Source organism: Canis lupus, chromosome 29 (genome assembly GCF_011100685.1).
Source record: "Canis lupus familiaris isolate Mischka breed German Shepherd chromosome 29, alternate assembly UU_Cfam_GSD_1.0, whole genome shotgun sequence".
NCBI classification, from domain to species: Eukaryota; Metazoa; Chordata; class Mammalia; order Carnivora; family Canidae; genus Canis; species Canis lupus.
In genome coordinates this window covers 22,025,224-22,035,048 of record NC_049250.1, presented here as the reverse complement: position 1 = coordinate 22,035,048, position 9,825 = coordinate 22,025,224, and the positions used below count along the sequence as shown (strand labels likewise).

Genomic DNA, 9,825 nt, shown 5'->3' with positions numbered 1-9,825 from the left:
AGGTCTTTGCATTCACCTTTCCATATGAAAGATGCCAAGCTACTGAAGGGCAGAGGTTATGGTGTTCCCCTCAAGCTGCCCTTGTGCGGTTGGAGAAGCCCTAGAAACTGAATTGGCTAGAAACCCAACCCACCCCCAGTGTCTCAGGGCACTCCAGGGGGTAAATTTGCCTTAGTACCACCTCAGACACACTGTGAAAGCCTCTGACATGTCCATATCCATCTGTGCCTGGAATAAAATGGAGCCTTCAGGCCTCACTTTAACACACCTTTAATAATCATGGAACGTCTCCAACTAATTCCAATCACTTCCTAGGGCAAAGCCACATTACCTAAGATTCTTCCTAAATAATTTGGGCGGTGGTAAAGATTTTTTTAAACGTATGTAAGAAATTTCTATACCCAACATGGGGCTCAAACTCATGACCCTGAGAGCAAGAGTCATGTGTTCTACTGACTGAGCTGGCCAGGCACCTCTAAAGGAAAATTTTTTTAAAAATGAGAATTATGTCCTACACAAACTAAAGGAAAAAAAGTTAAAGGAAAAGATGGTCTCCAACTGACAAAGGAGCAAATAACCTAATTCAATTTAAATTGAAGATATGAACGAGCGTGAGTAGGCGAGTCCACACTTGCCTATTGATGCTTCTTCTGGAAATAAGGAGAATGCTACATATACTTCGTGTATTTCATATAATATCAAATTTGTCAAAACTGTAAGCAATGATTTACCTGCAATCAGAAAACAGTAGTTTCAGGAAAAGCTATGCTTGGAAAGAATCTGGGAGGAAAGGCTCTGATTCCTGTAAAGGTAGGTGGGCTCATAGGTATAACTTGGGTGGTACTGTGGATGCTGCAAGCCTCCCAATCCCTGGCTATAGCGGACGAAGACAGGAATGTCCCTTTGTTCTAAATGGGAAGACTCTTGTGTGGGGCATCCCCACTATACTGTGTAGGATCGAGCATCTGCATCACTGTCTCTGCCTCCCCACTGTCATCACACAAACACTGAACACCAGATAATGCCTATTCTCTTTTTTGCCATGCACTCATCACCTACAGCCATAGTTTCTTGTTCCCTTGTTGGCCAGTTTGGTCCTGCCAGAGGCTCTTTGGAAGAACAACCAGCATTTGTTGAGCAACTGTTTTGTAACAGGTGCTTTCAAGTATCTCACTTAATCCCACTCCAATGAGTTGGGGGTGGGGGTGGGGACTAGTTTTATTATTCCAACTACGATAAAACAAAACTTAGACAGGTTTTTTTTTTGTTTGTTTGTTTGTTATATTTAAAATCAAAGGCTGCATGGCATATGTCAGAGCCAGGTTTCAAAGTCATATTGACTCTTAGTGTCCTTTCTATTGGCTCTGCAAAACAATGAAGGGGCGGTGGTTCCTTGCATTTGTGAGGTGCCTTGCAGTTTACAAACAAGTGAAGCAGCCTTAACCTGCATGATACGTGGTACCCTCCACGGAGTAAGAGAAAAATGACTACCCTGAAGTACTGGCCATGCTGGTTTCCTTTCAAATTTGGATTTTAATAATGGGGTTTTGAAGATGAAAGTCATCACTGAGTCCCCCTATTGTGGCATGGTGGGATGCAGAAGTGGCCAAGGGATCTAGGAAGAGAGCAGAACTTGACTTTGTGCTAGGCCAGATATGAGTGGTGCCAATTCATGGCACAAGGATGAATCTCCTTGTGATTCCATCAAGTTGACGAACTCTGTTGAGCTCCTACTGTGTGCATGGCTTCGAAAGGAATATGCAGACACAGCTTGAATTTGGAGGAGATAGCTCCTTCAAATAGATTCAGGACAGAGCTGGCCCACCCAGAGAAGTGTAAAAGTCGTGGTAGGCAGATTAGGTAACCCCCCAGAATATTTTAGGAGATTATGTGCCAGGACTTTCTTTTCTTCTTGATAGTTGAATTGCTTTTTGCTAATGAGAGATGGTTAGGCACAGGTTAAAGACCACATTTCTACCTTTATGCTCTTCTTTCACAGAACGGTAAAGTTTCTGTTTCAAAAGCTGTTCTCTGTTCCATGTAGAACATCGCGCTATCATTAATGTGCCGCTCTTCACAATTTACTAGTGACAGTTATTTTCAGTACAGAGAGAAGTCACAGAAACCTCCACAAATTGTAAATGAAATCTTAAGTCTTCCTTCCATTATTTTTCCCCAGAACTAAAGATAATTAACATCCAGCAACCATGCAGGGACTTTCCCACTGCACACACAACACCAGTGCCTTAGAACTAATGGAGAAAGGATAAAACCCCGTAGAAAATGCACATCAAAGAAGGCCAGCCAAAGAGAGAATTTTTTTTTAAAAAGGCTGATTGGGAGATGTTTGAAATGGGGCTTTTCTGACAGAGTTCTATGCCTGAGAAAGATGGTCAGTGTCCTTTATGCTAAGAACTTCAGCAAGTTATAATCACAGCTACACCACTGAGATGACAATTTATATGCAGATGCTACCAAAAGGAGCAATTTTCATAAAGTGCACCACGCTAATTCTCCAAAGACACTGTGTTGCAACAGGCAAGTGGTCACAGCTTCAGAGACTCAGCAAGCCGTGTGATGCTGGCAAGCCAGCAGGAGAATTCTTTACCCTTGAGCACATTATTGTTGTTTTGAGAGAGAGAGAGAGAGAGAGAGAGAGAGAGAGAGAGAGACCTCATGTGGGAGTGGGTAGGGAGTGGGGGGGGTAGGGGAGGGGAGGAAGGACAGAGGGAGAGGGAGAGAGACAATCTGAAGCAGGTTCCAAATCCAGTGGAGAGCCCAATGCGGGGCTCTATCTCATGACCCTGAGATCATGACCGGAGTCAAAATCAAGAGTTAGATGCTTAACTGAGCCACTCAGGCGCCCCATTGAGCACGTTGCTTTTGAACAATGAGGGGCCACCCTCCAAAGCTGAGAAAAGAGTATGCAGGACTGGTCCTACCAATGAGAAACTCCTAGATCTGCTCATGATTCTCTTCCAAGGTATAATGGACTTGTATGATGATTTATACTAGCAAGAATCATGAATGGAATTTTGAAGTATGATTTGATGAAAGTAGTGTATGAATTTAAACTATTCTATTGTATCTCCTACAGTACAAAGTGTATTTTCTCAAGCATCTGCTAGCTATGTGGTTAGCAACACAAATTTAAAATAAATGTACAATGGGAAACTTATGAATTTATTCATTCAAATAATATTTATCAAAAGCCATTTTTTTTTTTTGAGTCTCACTGATACAAACAGCCAAGGAAGAGCCTGGGGGAAAGAATGGAATTAAGAATGTTTCAATATGAAGAGAGATTAAGAATGGCTACTAGAGCAAGTCTTGTTGGATAAATTCAATTCAATTCAATTTCTAAGCATTTGCTGAGTGCCTGTTGTGTATCAACACTGGGATGGGAAACGCTGGAGATACAAAAAATACAAGACGTGTACCTTCTTGAAGCTGACAATCTAAGACACTTACATGTTGGTGAAAGTTATAGTTATGGGTTATTAGTTACAATCTCCTTCTCAAATGAAATACTTGTCATTTTTGTCTTCAGCGGCCTTTGCAATGCTTTTCACCATTAAGTATACCAGTGGAGACTTCAGTATTCTTTTTTTTTTTTAAATAGATTTTATTTATTTATTCATGAGAAACAAAGAGACAGAGAGGTAGAGACACAGGCAGAGGGAGAAGCAGGCTCCATGCAGGGAGCCCAACCTGGGACTCGATCCTGGGTCTCCAGGATCATGTCCTGGGTCAAAGGCGGCGCTAAACCCCTGAGCCACCCAGGCTGCCCAGACTTTAGTATTCTAAGTGTTGAAAGCTTTGTGAGGCATTCATTCATTCAGTAAACATCTACCAAATAGCTTTTGTGTGCCAGGCATTGTACACTTCCCTCTATAGAATTTTCAACTTCTTTGGTAATAATAATTCCTATATATAATTCTTTTAGCTGGTAATACACATGCTTCTATATCCGTGATCTCATTGCTCTTTTAGCAATCTTGTAAGGTTGGCAGATATTGTTATAGATGATGAAACCAATACTCAGAGAGGTTAGGTGCCTGGCTCAAGGTCACACAGCAAAAACAACAACAACAGAACTAGAAGCTACCTTTTTTGACTCCACTTTAAGTGTTTTTCCATACCATTAAATTAGTGCTTTGAAACAGTAGGTAGGGAAATTATTTTGTATATATCTCATTCAAATACAATTAAAATTTATGAGGAAGTCAAGATTCAGATAAATTAATTTGTTCGAGGTCATACAGCTCATAGGTAGAAGTGACTTGTGAGCCATTACCCTATATTATTTTCTATTCTGGAACACCCTGTTTCCTTTTGATAAGAATGTAGTATGAGGAACGTTCAGATCTTTCCATGATGTGGCCTTCCTTGTCCACCGGGCACAGTTTGCACTGTGTCCAGGACACTTACTTTTAGGGGCCCACTAGATGTTTTCATTTTAGGTTCATTTAAAATCAGAAGAAAAAAATGGATGTGACAACTTATCCATAACAATGAACCCAGCCTGGATTATATTTATCTTTATTCCAATGTAGACGTAAGATATAACTTAAAAAAAATGCTTTTAATGAAGGGAGTGTCTACAAACACAAAGTGCCTTGGGTGCATGAAAGTTAAAATGCAGCCCCGCTATGTTGCTCTCTCCCTAATGTATCCAAATCCTGGAAGAGAGTCTGTGATTTTTCCCTTGTGTTTGTTTCTTCTCCAAACCCCCTGGCTGGCTTGGAGGCACACACCCACTTCTCCCTGCTTGCTGAGGGTCACCTAAATCTGTTGCTGTCATCACCTGCAGGGCAGACAACTGAAACATACCCCAGTTCTTACCTATGGGCTGCTTCCTGAGTGAATAGCTTTTCCTCCTCTTTATAGTGAGAGACCTGGTGCTAGCTTGGGCTGGAGGCTCACCTTCCTGGATGATCAGTTTTTTCTACCCTCTATTACAACCACCCCCCACCCCTGCCCTCAGTTCTGGCCACCTACCTGGGTCTGATTTTCATGAATGAGGACTTTGGAGGAAGAAAAAAACACAATCCCACTGAGGAGTGGTTTGGAGTGATGGATGGTGGCAATACCTCATGAGACACAGGGAGGAGCCATGTTTCGATCTTCAAGGGCCTGGATGGAGTCTTTCATGGATGCAGATGTGCACCTTTGGCCCAAACACACTCTTCCTCTGATACTCCACCAGGTTTCTCCATTTCAAGTGCTTTTACTTTTCTTACCAAGTCAATTCAGAATTATGCATTTTTACATCTTCCTGTCTGGGCTGTAACTCTGGCAACTAAGGTAGTACTTTTTAAATGCTCACTTTATAACATAGACAGTAAGCTTCAGAGTTCTGTTCATAACAAGGTCCTTGTTAGAATTGGAAAGCGTGAATGTGCATAATTAAATTTCAAAAAAGCTAGAATAAGACAGAAACCAATCTGCACTGGCTTGTAGACTATTATTTCATTGACCAACAACACGGATATCTGCTATACTTAATGTTATTCATTTCAAAGAACTAGACAGACAGAATTTTTCCTGTAAATCCTTATGCCACCCTTGTTGGGTAAAAGGGCGGGGGGAAGAAGATAACAGTCAAGTAATGTTGGAATATACCTAGAGCAAGTGCTATTGCTTCTCTGCTCTGCTCTGTTAAACAGTAGTGATGTCATCTTCATTTGACAAAAAAGAAAAAGAGACTTTGCAATGGGAACACTGTCACTGGATGGATGTTTCAGGGCATACCAGGACTCTTGTGGGCTAATAGCTCCCTTTAAGTGTGAGTGGACTTATTGGGCTTGCCGTATTGAAGCCTTGACAAGCAGGGGCAAAAAATATGTCCGAACTCACTAGTTAGGTTCATGAAATATGTAGCTTGTACTATTGCGGACTATTTTTTTTTCCTTAGGATTTTGCTTATTTATTTGACAGAGAGAGAGAGAGAGAGAGAGAGAGAGAGAGATTACAGGTAGGGGGAGCAGCAGGCAGAGAGGGAGAGGGAGAAGCAGACTCCCTGCTGAGCAAGGAGCCCAATCCAGGACTCAATCCCAGGACCCCGGGATCATGACCGAGCCAAAGGCAGACACTTAACCAACTGAGTCATGCAGGTGTCCCTATTGTGGACTACTTTCTATAAAGGTCTCTTTTTAGATTACAGACTCATTTGATTAATTTAAGTTTAAATAAGAGCCATTATTCATTATCAAGAAGAAAATCTGTGGCCTGCAGTTTTAAGACTTTATCACAAAGTACTTACTGCCCAGAACACAGGTAAGAACAGTTTCCTATAAATTGAATAAAAATTCACATCTGGAGCGACATGGCTTCTCAGATGAAGCCATATACTTCACAATACAGTATTCAGTGATACATTAATGAGGTGTTACTTGTATAGATAATGTCTAAAGTAGGGAAAAAGAAAGAGGCTTATGATTGGATGAGCAATTGACTAACATCTCTCCAAGCCAATGACTAACTCATTCATTCATTCATGCATGCACGCATTCATTCATTCATTCATTCATTCATTATTATTTATTAAGCTCTTACTCTATGCCAGGCAGAATGATGGACATAGTTCGGGAGATAAAATTCCTCAGAATTCAGAGCTGAAAGACTCAAATATCTTTTGTAGGTATACGGAGGAGGCTGTGAGAGCACAGAACAAGACACCAAGCATACAGTGGGGGGTCTGACATAGTTTCCTGGTGAAGAAGACAGACGACCTGACTTAATTTCAAAGCCTGCATCTGATTTAATTAGGAGTCCTACTCTTTTAAAAAATAATACTTTCCGACCTGCCTCAAAGCATTAAAATAAATGAGATGAGAAGTTTGCTTTCTTTTAAAAAAATAATTCATGAAGTGAAAGTGTCAGTAGAGCAGTCATGGTTGCTTGTAGGAAGCACACCTACTTCTCTGAATATCCCTGCAAGTAAATTCTGACAGGTTCAAGAATGTTATCTTGACAAAAGTGTATTCCAAAAAAGGATTGTTCTGTGTGAAATGTGTTCAAACACAGTAACTGTAATGACAAGAATATTCTGAGTCTTCCCTTTTAAGCTTTTTAACTCACCAAGTCATGTACTTCTGGCACAGAAAACTTGATAATTTTGGGATCCTGTGTACGGCTGTATTGTACTTATTATGCAAAAGTGTTCAGTAGAAATTTAAATTAGGTAATTGAAACTGAGGAAAAAACAAATCTGTGCAAATATACTTAAATGTATACTTATACTTAAAGGACAGTTTCCCATCTTCCAGGCTTTGCTCCATCTACTTTTCATACAGGAGACTCTACAGCACGTGGAGCCCTTTAGTGTTGGGGTTAGATGATGTTTCTGTTTTTAGGTAGAATGCTCTCAGTATTAAGTGGAACTGGCTGGTCAAGCCATACATGCGAAGAGTGATGGGAACATGTTCCAGGGGTAACACAGTACAAGTTTCACAATGAGAATGTCTTTTCTTAAAGTCATGCTCAGCATACCCAGACTTATTTGTTGGCTTTTCTCTTTACTGATAGTTCTTTGCAGTCTTCATTTTCACAGTCTGAATGTGGAATGTACATTCTGCATATTTGGTCTGGGTTGAAATCGATCATTACTGAACAAATATTTATTGAATGACCACACTGGGACAGGTCTTGTGCCAGGAGCTGAAGACACACAATCTACTGCCAACGGAGTATTACAAGTACTGTTGAGCACCATAAAGAAAAAAAAAAACAGAGTGAAGTTAGGATAGGAGGGGAAGGGTGTTCCTTAGAGTGGTCAGGGATCACATTCCTGAGGAGGTGACATTTTGGAGAGGACCAAAAGGATAAATCAGAGGCAGCAAGCTGAGGAGTGAGGAAACAAGTGTTTCACACAAATGCATGAGTTTCGTGTGTAATCAACTCTGAAAGTCAGAGGCTTTATTAAAAAAAAAAAGATTTTATTTTTAAGTAACCTCTACAACCAACATGGGGCTCAGACTCACAACCCTGAGATCAGGAGTTGTATGCTCTATCACCTGAGCCAGCCAGGTGCCCTAGAAGTTTTTAAGAAGGAAAGTCCAAAATTTTTGGAGTCTGTGAATGCCTGTTACATGTAAGCAACTTGGAGATAGGGAAAGACTAACATTTATTAAGTAATTATTATGTGCCAAAGACTATTCTAAGTGATTTAATCATCATCATCATCATCATAATCATTCTTCTTTAATAATTATTTAATCAGCACTAAACACTATGCTAAAGGCACTCAACATGTATTTTCTCACAAAATCTATACAATAAGGTATGCCCTTGGAAATGGGGGGAGCACTCTAGTCTCTCTAAAAGAAACTTGAGAACAACAAGGCAGAGCAAAAAGGAAGGTGCCTGCCTGGGTATTGGATGTCTCGGAGCAGGGCATTCTTAAGAGTTAGTAGAGTAGTACCTGGTGCCTGGCTGAAGGAACAAAGTTCCAAGCCTTTAGGGTCCAAGCAATGGGTAACTGTTGGCTGCTGAGATGGGGGCTGAGGATGGGAGTAGTCAGGCATTTCTGAGTGGCGGCGAGACAAGTTTAGATAGTTTTACGGCTATAACTGCCAACAATGGGGTGAAGTGAGGGGAAAGAAGGTCAGAGTGGTTCTCAGAGGCCAGCCAGGGGCCAGCCAGCTGCAATAATTCTGGGAAAAGACTCAGAAGTCCCTTGCCAGGAGAATGGCCATGGGTAGAGGGGAGAAGGCAAGGGTGAGACTCGTGGGAGGTGAACTTGGCCAGGCAGGGAGTGGGCAGAGAGGTGATGAGTTCGGTACTAGGGGTTTTGATTCAAGGCATCAGCAGGAGAAACACGTTTCATACAATGCTGGGTCTGATTCCTTCTCACAACCATTTCATTAAACCAAACAGAATCCCTTCTGAGAGACTTAATTAAGCAGGGCTCTAATAGAGGCTGGTCACCAGCAATTCCCATTCCTTTACAAAGGCTCCTAAAGAAACATCAGATGGTTAATCAAGCCAGGCAATGAAAGAAGAGTAAGTGCTCAGAGCAGCTCCACATAACATGCTATATATAGAGTCCTATCACATTTATCTTCTGTCTTCCTGTTGTTTTCCATATCTGTACTGGTAAATTATATGTCAGGACATATCTATACTCACTGGAAGCAACAGAAACCTTCCCTATCTTGCTCCTGGATCATTAGCTCAGAGCTCACACTCCTCTGACACATACACATTGGACATAATATACACTCTGGTTGACCTTAATGGAAACTCAATAAATTATTTATACCTCCTCTACAGCAGGCAGAGGTGTCTACTAAAGGAACTCACAGAGGGGTTTTTGCTTTGGTTTTTATTTCTGTTCTTATGACTCAGGAGAGAGAATGGAAGATACATCTTTAGAATAAATAACCTTACTTGAAGGATATAAAAGATGGACTTTACAACAAAATAGTTTTATATTTCCATAGACCCACTTAGTACATGTTTTTGTTTGTTTGTTTGTTTGTTTTGTTTTTTGATAAGGAGCATGAAAAGGCTGACATTGGTCCTTTGGGTGGCCTGTGGGTAGACCGCCAGACTTAGAGTGGTAATGGTGGGTTGTAACTCATTGGATGACTTCTGTATTATTTAAGCTCTGATTCCATAATCTTTTCCATCACCCAGCATTCTGCACAGGAGCTACAATTGATTTGAACCAGGATCAGGGATCAACTTAGGTAATGGGGAGATAGGTTCAAACTGGGTTTTAGAAGACAGTGATTTTCCCTCATGCTGCCACCTGGACTGAGTGTGCGGAAAATTATTAAATGTATTGTCACACGTTCACAAATTGGCAGGCTGCCACAT

General features: G+C 41.1%; 1 protein-coding gene across 1 annotated transcript in view; it reads right to left on the bottom strand.

Moving 5' to 3' along the window:
• Nucleotides 1-9,825, bottom strand: part of KCNB2 (potassium voltage-gated channel subfamily B member 2) — a 376,920-nt gene that overhangs the window by 67,548 nt on the left and 299,547 nt on the right. The window lies entirely within an intron of this gene.